Source organism: Aphelocoma coerulescens, unplaced genomic scaffold (assembly GCF_041296385.1).
Source record: "Aphelocoma coerulescens isolate FSJ_1873_10779 unplaced genomic scaffold, UR_Acoe_1.0 HiC_scaffold_551, whole genome shotgun sequence".
Classification (NCBI taxonomy): Eukaryota; Metazoa; Chordata; class Aves; order Passeriformes; family Corvidae; genus Aphelocoma; species Aphelocoma coerulescens.
In genome coordinates this window covers 1-9,932 of record NW_027183896.1, presented here as the reverse complement: position 1 = coordinate 9,932, position 9,932 = coordinate 1, and positions in this window count along the sequence as shown.

Below are 9,932 nucleotides of genomic sequence, written 5' to 3'. Positions count from 1 at the left end.
GGCTGGCCTGAACCGCTGGCCACTGACCACAGCTGGGCTGGCCGGAGCCGCTGGCCACTGACCACACTGGCCACAGCTGGGCTGGCCGGAGCCACTGGCCACTGGCCACTGACCACAGCTGGGCTGGCCGGAGCCACTGGCCACTGGCCACTGACCACAGCTGGGCTGGCCTGAGCCGCTGACCACTGACCACACTGACCACACTGACCGTACGGGCTGGCCGGAGCCACTGGCCACTGACCCACCTGGGCTGGCCGGAGTCACTGGCCACTGACCACTGACCCACTGACCACAGCTGGGCTGGCCGGAGCCACTGACCACTGACCACACCTGGGCTGGCCAGAGTCACTGGCCACTGACCCACACCTGGGCTGGCCGGAGTCACTGACCACTGACCACACCTGGGCTGGCCGGAGCGCTGACCGCTGACCACACTGACCACTGACCGTATGGGCTGGCCTGAGTGACCACTGACCACAGCTGGGCTGGCCGGAGTCACTGACCGCTGACCACACTGACCACAGCTGGGCTGGCCGGAGTGACCACTGACCCACCTGGGCTGGCCGGAGTCACTGACCACTGACCCACACCTGGGCTGGCCAGAGTGACCACTGACCCACACCTGGGCTGGGCTGGCTGGAGTCACTGGCCACTGACCCACCTGGGCTGGCCGGAGGCGCTGACCACAGCAGGGGTCAGTGACCACAGCAGGAGCCGCTGACCACTGCACCGGGGGGTCCCAGCCCCACATTTGCGGTCCCAGCCCCACATTTGGGGGGTCCTGACCTGATTTTGGGGTCTCAGCCCCACATTTGTGGTTCCCGGCCCCACATTCGAGGTCCCAGCCCCACGTTTGGGGCTCCCAGCCCCACATTTTGGTTCCCAGCCCCACATTTGGGCTCTCAGCCCCACATTTTGGGGTCCCAGCCCCACATTTTGGGGTCTCAGCCCCACATTTGGGGGCTCCTGACCCGATTTTGGGGTTCCAGCCCCACATTTCAGCTCCCAGACCCACATTTGGGGATCCTGGACCCAATTTGGGGGTCCCAGCCCCACATTTGAGCTCCCAGCCCCACATTTGGAGGTCCCAGCCCCACATTTGCGGTCCCAGCCCCACATTTGGGGCTCCCAGACCCACATTTGGGGGGTCCTGACCCGATTTTGGGGGTCCCAGCCCCACATTTGGGCTCCCAGCCCCACATTTGCGGTCCCAGCCCCACATTTGCGGTCCCAGCCCCACATTTGGGGGTCCCAGCCCCACATTTGGGAATCCTGGACCCAATTTGGGGGTCTCAGCCCCGCATTTGGGGTTCCAGCCCCACGTTTGCGGTCCCCGGCCCCACATTTTGGGGTCTCAGCCCCACATTTTGGGGTCCCAGCCCCACATTTGGGGGGTCCTGACCCGATTTTGGGGGTCCCCGGCCCCACATTCGAGGTCCCAGCCCCACATTTTGGTTCCCAGCCCCACATTTGGAGGTCCCAGCCCCACACTTTGGTCCCAGCCCCACATTTGCGGTTTCTGGCCCCACATTTGGGGGGTCCTGACCCGATTTTGGGGTTCCAGCCCCACATTTCAGCTCCCAGCCCCACATTAGGGGGGTCCTGACCCGATTTTGGGGGTCCCAACCCCCCCAAATAAACTCTGAACCCCCCAAATTTTCGCCTCCGCCTCTCTCTCGGCCCCTCCCCCCCCTTCCCCCGCCCCACATCCCCCTCCCCCCCCCTCCCCGCCCCACACATTTCCTGCCCCACAGCGGCCGCAGCTTCCTGGGGGGGGGGGGGGAGGGGCCCCGGCGGATTTTGGGGCGCCCGAGGCGGCGGCGGACGCAGGTTTGGGGTTTTTTGGGGTTTTTTGGGGGTTTTTTTGGGGCGGGGGGGGCGTTTTTGGGGAGATTTGGGGCTTTTTTGGGGTGGGGGGGACGCGGCTCTGGGGGGGGAGGGGCGGGACCCCCAAATCGATGGGGTTGGGACCCCCTGGGACCCCCAAATTTGGGGGTGAGAGCCCCGAAATTCCCCCCCCCCCCCCCAAGCAGATTTTGGGACGGGACCCCCAAATTTATGGGTCAGGAGGGGCTGGGACCCCCCAATTTTAGGGTGGGACCCCCCCAAATTTTGGGGTGGGACCCCCAAATTTACGGATCCGACCCCTGAGCCCCCCCCCCCCCAACTTTGGGGTCTCCCCCAATTTTTGCGCCTCCCGGGACCCCAAATTCCGGGGTTTTGGGGGGAGATTTTGGGGCTTTTGGGGAGATTTTGGGGCTTTTGGGGAGGTTTTGGAGGATTCAGGAGGGGTTGGGGGATTTTGAGGGGATTTTGGGGAGGTTTTGGGGGGTTTTGGAGGATTTGGGGGGGAATTGGGGGGGTTTTGGGGAGATTTGGGGGATTTTGGGGGGGATTGGGGGATTTTGGGGGGGGTTGGGGAGGATTTTGGGGGGGTTTTGGAGGTTTTTGGGGAGATTTTGGGGAAGTTTCGGGGGGTTTGGGGGAGATTTTGGGGTTTTGGGGAGGTTTTGGGGGTTTTGGGGGGATTTGGGCGGGTTTTGGGGAGATTTTGTGGGATTTGGGGAGGTTTTTTGGGGGGGGTTTTGGGGAGCTTTGGGGAGGATTTTGGGGAATTTGGGGGGGGTTGGGGGGGTTTTGGGGAGATTTTGGGGGTTTTGGGGGAGATTTGGGGGATTTTGGGGGGGTCTTGGGGGGGTTGGGAGTTTTAGGAGGATTTGGGGAGGTTTTGGGGAGATTTTTGGGGTTTTGGGGAATTTTGGGGAGGTTGTGGGGGGGCTGGGGGAGATTTTGGGGGATTTTGGGGGGATTTGGGGAGGTTTTTGGGGGGATTTTGGGGGGTATTGGGGGGGTTGGGGGTTTTGGGGAGGATTTTGGGGGGATTTTGGGAGAATTGGGGGGGTTTGGGGTGGTTTTTAGGGGGGTTGGGGGTTTTGGGGAGGTTTTGGAGGGTTTGGGGGGGGGTTGGGGAGGATTTTGGGGGGGTTTTCGTGGGTTTGGGGGATTTTGAGGAGGTTTCGGGGGTTTTGGGGAGATTTGGGGAGTTTGGGGAGGTTTTGGGGGAATTTTGGGGTTTTTGGGGAGCTTTGGGGGGGTTTTGGGGAGGATTTTGGGGAGGATTTTGGGGAGGTTCTGGGGGTTTGGGGCAGATTTTGGGGCAGATTTTGGGGGAGATTTTGGGGGGATTTTTTGGGGAGGTTTTGGGGGGGGGGGGGTCTCTCCCCCTCCCCCCCTCCCCCAATCTCGGGGTCCCCCCCCAGCCCCCCCCAGCCCCCCCCTCCCCCATGGAGGCGCCGCTCTGGGCGCTGCTGCTGCTGCCCCTCCCCCCCCTGCTGGCCTCGCTCTGCGCGCGCTGCCGCCGCCCCCGCCGTGAGTGGGGGAGGGGCGGGGGGGGAGGGGGGGGGGGGCGTTTGGGGGGGGATTTGGGGGGGATTTGGAGAGGATTTGGGGGGATTTGGGTGGAATTTGGGAGGTTCTAGAGGGGATTTGGGGGGATTTGGGGGGGGTCTGGGGGATTTTGGGGGTCCTGAAGGGGATTTGGGGAATTTGGGGGGGGATTTTGGGGTCCCTGGAGGGAATTTGGGGGTCTGGGGGCTCTTGGGAGCCGAATTTGGGGGGGTCCTGAAGGGAATTTGGGGGGGATTTGGGGGGGATTTGGGGGATTTTGGGGGGGTCTGGGGGGTCCTGGAGGGGATTTGGGGGGCCCGGGGGGGATTTTGGGAGTCCTGGAGGGGATTTGGGGGGATTTCGGGGGGATTTGGGGATCTGGGAAGGAACTTGGGGGACCCTGGAGGGAATTTGGGGGTCTGGGGGCTCTTGGGAGCCGAATTTGGGGGGTCGGGGGGGTTTGGGGGTCCTGGAGGGGATTTGGGGGGGATTTGGGGGGATTTGGGTGGAATTTGGGAGGTTCTAGAGGGGATTTGGGGGGGATTTGGGGGATTTTGGGGGATCTGGGGGGTCCTGGAGGGGATTTGGGGGGGATTTGGGGGGGATTTGGGGGACCCTGGAGGGGATTTGGGGCTCTGGGGGCTCTTGGGAGCCGAATTTGGGGGGGGTCCTGAAGGGAATTTGGGGGATTTCGGGGGGATTTAGGTGGAATTTGGGAGGTTCTAGTGGGGGGTTTCGGGGGATTTGGGGGGGTCTGGGGGATTTGGGGGGTCCTGGAGGGGATTTGGGGGGATTTTGGGGGGATTTGGGTGGAATTTGGGAGGCTCTGGAGGGGATTTGGGGGGATTTGGGGGAGTCTGGGGGATTTGGGGGTCCTGGAGGGGATTTGGAGGGGATTTGGGGGGTCCTGGAGGGGATTTGGGGAATTTGGGGGGGGATTTTGGGGTCCCTGGAGGGAATTTGGGGGTCTGGGGGCTCTTGGGAGCCGAATTTGGGGGGGTCCTGAAGGGAATTTGGGGGATTTGGGGGATTTGAGGGTGGTCTGGGGGAGTCCTGGAGGGGATTTGGGGGGCCCGGGGGGGGTTTTGGGGGTCCTGGAGGGGATTTGGGGGTCTGGGAAGGAACTTGGGGGACCCTGGAGGGAATTTGGGGGTCTGGGGGCTCTTGGGAGCCGAATTTGGGGGGTCGGGGGGGTTTGGGGGTCCTGGAGGGGATTTGGGGGGGATTTGGGGGGATTTGGGTGGAATTTGGGAGGTTCTGGAGGGGATTTGGGGGGGATTTGGGGGATTTTGGGGGGGTCTGGGGGGGTCCTGGAGGGGATTTGGGGGGCCCGGGGGGGGTTTTGGGGGTCCTGAAGGGGATTTGAGGAATTTGGGGGGGATTTGGGGGACCCTGGAGGGAATTTGGGGGTCTTGGGGGCTCTTGGGAGCCGATTTGGGGGGGTCCTGAAGGGAATTTGGGGGGGATTTGGGGGGGATTTGGGGGATTTTGGGGGGGTCTGGGGGGTCCTGGAGGGGATTTGGGGGGCCCGGGGGGGATTTTGGGAGTCCTGGAGGGGATTTGGGGGGATTTCGGGGGGATTTGGGGATCTGGGAAGGAACTTGGGGGACCCTGGAGGGAATTTGGGGGTCTGGGGGCTCTTGGGAGCCGAATTTGGGGGGTCGGGGGGGTTTGGGGGTCCTGGAGGGGATTTGGGGGGGATTTGGGGGGATTTGGGTGGAATTTGGGAGGTTCTAGAGGGGATTTGGGGGGGATTTGGGGGATTTTGGGGGATCTGGGGGGTCCTGGAGGGGATTTGGGGGGGATTTGGGGGGGATTTGGGGGACCCTGGAGGGGATTTGGGGCTCTGGGGGCTCTTGGGAGCCGAATTTGGGGGGGGTCCTGAAGGGAATTTGGGGGATTTCGGGGGGATTTAGGTGGAATTTGGGAGGTTCTAGTGGGGGGTTTCGGGGGATTTGGGGGGGTCTGGGGGATTTGGGGGGTCCTGGAGGGGATTTGGGGGGATTTTGGGGGGATTTGGGTGGAATTTGGGAGGCTCTGGAGGGGATTTGGTGGGATTTGGGGGAGTCTGGGGGATTTGGGGGTCCTGGAGGGGATTTGGAGGGGATTTGGGGGGTCCTGGAGGGGATTTGGGGAATTTGGGGGGGGATTTTGGGGTCCCTGGAGGGAATTTGGGGGTCTGGGGGCTCTTGGGAGCCGAATTTGGGGGGGTCCTGAAGGGAATTTGGGGGATTTCGGGGGGAATTTGGGGGATTTTGGGGGGGTCTGGGGGGGTCCTGGAGGGGATTTGGGGGGCCCTGGGGGGGGTTTTGGGGGTCCTGGAGGGGATTTGGGGGTCTGGGAAGGAACTTGGGGGACCCTGGAGGGGATTTGGGGGGATTTGGGGGGATTTGGGGGGGATTTGGGGGACCCTGGAGGGAATTTGGGGGTCTGGGGGCTCTTGGGAGCCGAATTTGGGGGGGTCCTGAAGGGAATTTGGGGGGGATTTGGGTGGAATTTGGGAGGTTCTGGAGGGGATTTGGGGGGGATTTGGGGGATTTTGGGGGGGTCTGGGGGGGTCCTGGAGGGGATTTGGGGGGATTGGGGGGGGGTTTGGGGGTCCTGGAGGGGATTTGGGGGGGATTTTGGGGGATTTGGGGGGGTTTGGGGGTCCTGGAGGGAATTTGGGGCTCTGGGGGCTCTTGGGAGCCGAATTTGGGGGGGTCCTGAAGGGAATTTGGGAGATTTCGGGGGGGATTTGGGGGATTTCGGGGGGGTCTGGGGGGGTCCTGGAGGGGATTTGGGGGCCTTGGGGGGGGATTTTGGGGGATTTGGGGAAATTTGGGGGTCCCGGGGTCACTCAGGGGTCACTCAGGGGTCACTCAGGGGTCACTCAGGGGTCACTCAGGGGTCACTCAGCCCCTCCCCCCGCAGCTCCGCAGCGCCCCCTGCAGGACAACTACGACTACAAGTGAGTGGGGGAGGGGCGGGCGGGGGGGGGGGAGGGGTGGGGGAGGGGCCGTGGGGGCGGGGTTTGACCTCGCCCCTCCCCCTCCCCCCCTTCAGGCCGCCCCTCAGCGCCCCTCCCCCCGCCCGGTTCATGGTGCTGACGCCGCGCTGTGAGTGACCCCTGAGTGACCCCTGAGTGACCCCTGAGTGACCCCTGAGTGACCCCTGAGTGGCCCTGAGTGACCCCTGAGTGACCCCTGAGTGACCCCTGAGTGACCCCTGGGTGACCCCTGAGTGACCCCTGAGTGACCCCTGAGCGACCTCTGAGTGACCCCTGAGTGACCCCTGAGTGACCCTTGAGTGACCCCTGAGTGACCCTGAGTGACCCTGAGTGACCCCTGAGTGACCCCTGAGTGACCCCTGAGTGACCCCTGGGTGACCCCTGAGTGACCCCTGAGTGACCCCTGAGCGACCTCTGAGTGACCCCTGAGTGACCCCTGAGTGACCCTTGAGTGACCCCTGAGTGACCCCTGAGTGACCCTGAGTGACCCCTGAGTGACCCTGAGTGACCCCTGAGTGACCCCTGAGTGACCTCTGAGTGACCCCGGAGTGACCCCGGAGTGACCCTTGAGTGACCCCTGAGTGACCCCTGACCCCTGAGTGACCCCTGAGTGACCCTGAGTGACCCCTGACCCCTCTGTGACCCCTCCCCCACCACTGACCCCACTGACCCCTCCCCCACCCCCGCTGACCCCTGAGTGACCCCTGCCCCTCCCCCCCTGACCCCACGCCCCCCGTGACCCCTCCCCCCTCCCAAATCCCCCTTTCTGCCCCTCCCCCCCCCCCAGGACCCCCCCGCTGACCCCTCCCCCTTCTCTCTCTCTGCCCCTCCCCCCCCCCGCAGGTGCCCCTCCCCCACACCCCCTGCAGCCGCCCTGGGGGGCCCCGGCCGAGCCTCGGAGCCTGGGGTGGGTGTGGGGGAGGGGCGGGGGGGGAGGGGGAGGGGGGTTAAAAATATTGGGGGAGGGGCTCTGGGAGGTGGGGGGAGGGGCTCAGAGTGGGGGAGGGGCTCTGTGGGGTGGGGGAGGGGCTCAGAGTGGGGGAGGGGCTCAGAGTGGGGGAGGGGCTCAGAGTGGGGGAGGGGCTCTCAGGTGGGGGAGGGGCTTCTAAAAGTGGGGGAGGGGCTCTGTGGGGGGAGGGGCTCTCTGGGGTGGGGGAGGGGCTCTCAGAGAGGTGGGGGAGGGGCGCTGTGGGGTGGGGGAGGGGCTCAGAGTGGGGGAGGGGATCTGCGGGGGGAGGGGCTCGATGGGGTGGGGGAGGGGCTTTAGAGAGGGAAGGGGCTCCGGGAGGTGGGGGAGGGGCTCCGTGAATGGGGGAGGGGCTTTAGAGGGTGGGGGAGGGGCTCCGTGGGGGGGAGGGGCTTCTAAAAGTGGGGGAGGGGCTCTCTGGGGTGGGGGAGGGGCTCCATGGGGGGAGGGGCTCTCTGGGGTGGGGGAGGGGCTCCATGGGGGGAGAGGCTCTCTGGGGTGGGGGAGGGGCTCGGGGGGGGGGGGAGGGGCTCGCTGAGGTGGGGGAGGGGCTTCTAAAAGTGGGGGAGGGGCTTCTAAAAGTGGGGGAGGGGCTTTTAAAAGGGGGGAGGGGCTTCTAAAAAGGGGGGGAGGGGCTCTGTGGGAGGGGGCGGGGCTCCACGGCCCCTCCCCCACCCCTCCCCCTCCCCCCCTCGCCCAGCCCCCCCCAGGCCCCCTCGAGCCGCCGCGTCTCGGCCGTCCCCGAGCCCGGTGAGTGACCTTTGACCTCTGGGTGACCTCTGACCCCCGAGTGACCCCTGGGTGACCTCTGACCCCTCCCCCAGAGCCCCCGGAGGACGGCGATTACTCCAACGAGCCCTTCGCCAGCGGCTACGTGTGAGTGACCCCTGAGTGACCCCTGAGTGACCCCTGAGTGACCCCTGAGTGACCCCTGAGTGACCCTGAGTGACCTCTGAGTGACCCTGAGTGACCCCTGAGTGACCCCTGAGTGACCCCGAGTGACCCCTGAGTGACCCCTGAGTGACCCTGAGTGACCCCTGAGTGACCCCGGAGTGACCCCTGAGTGACCCCTGAGTGACCCCTGAGTGACCCCTGAGTGACCCTGAGTGACCCCGAGTGACCCCTGAGTGACCTCTGAGTGACCCTTGAGTGACCCCTGAGTGACCTCTGAGTGACCCTGAGTGACCCCTGAGTGACCTCTGAGTGACCCTGAGTGACCCCTGAGTGACCCCGGAGTGACCCCTGAGTGACCCCTGAGTGACCCCTGAGTGACCCTGAGTGACCCCTGAGTGACCCCGGAGTGACCTCTGAGTGACCCCTGAGTGACCCCTGAGTGACCCCGGAGTGACCTCTGAGTGACCTCTGAGTGACCCCTGAGTGACCCCGGAGTGACCCTGAGTGACCCCTGAGTGACCCCGGAGTGACCCCTGAGTGACCTCTGAGTGACCTCTGAGTGACCCCTGAGTGACCCTGAGTGACCCCTGAGTGACCCCTGACCCCTCCCCCCTCCCCCAGGACGGTTCTGCCGACCGACCCGACCCCCCCCGGGACCCCCCAGGAGCCTCCTGATGATGTCATCGGTGACGTCATCGGCGACCCCGGTGACGTCAGCGGGGCGGGGGAGGGGCCGGAGGAAGGGGAGGGGGAGGAGCCGTACGAGAACGTCCCCGAGGGCGACGGCAGCTCCCGGGGTGAGACCCCAAATCCCCCCCAAATCCCCCCAAAATCCCCCAAAATCTCCCCAAAATCCCCCTAAAAACCCCCCCAAATTCCCCCAAAATCCCCCCAAAATCCTCCCTAAAATCCCCCCCAAAATCTCCCAAAATCCTCCCCCAAATTCCCCCAAAATCTCCCCCAAAACCCCCTAAATCTCCCCAAAATCTCCCAAAATCCTCCAAAATCCCCCCCCAAATCTCCTCCAAATCCCCCAAAATTCCCCAAACCCGACCCAAAATCCCCCAAAATCCCCCAAACTACCCCAAAACCGACCCAAAACTTCCAAACCCGACCCAAAATCCCCCAAACTGACCCCAAACTGACCCCAAAATCCTCGGAACTGACCCCAAAATCCCCCAAAATCCCCAAACCCAACCCAAAATCCCCCAAACTGACCCCAAAATCCCCCCAAATTCCTCCCCAAATTCCCCAAACCCGACCCAAATTCCCTCAAACCTGACCCAAAATCCCCCAAACTGACCCCAAAATCCCCCAAAATCCCCCAAACTGACCCCAAAATCCCCCAAAATCCCCCAAACCCAACCCAAAATCCCCCAAAATCCCCCCAAATCCCCCCAAATCCCCCAAACCGAACCCAAAATCCCCCAAACGTACCCAAAATCCCCCAAAATCGCCCAAACTGACCCCAAAATCCCCCCAAATTCCCCAAACCCGACCCAAATTCCCTCAAACCTGACCCAAAATCCCCCAAACTGACCCCAAAATCCCCCAAAATCCCCCAAACCCAACCCCAAACCCCCCAAAATCCCCCCAAATCCCCCCAAATCCCTCAAACCGAACCCAAAATCCCCCAAACGTACCCAAAATCCCCCAAAATCCCCCAAACTGACCCCAAAATCCCCCAAAATCCCC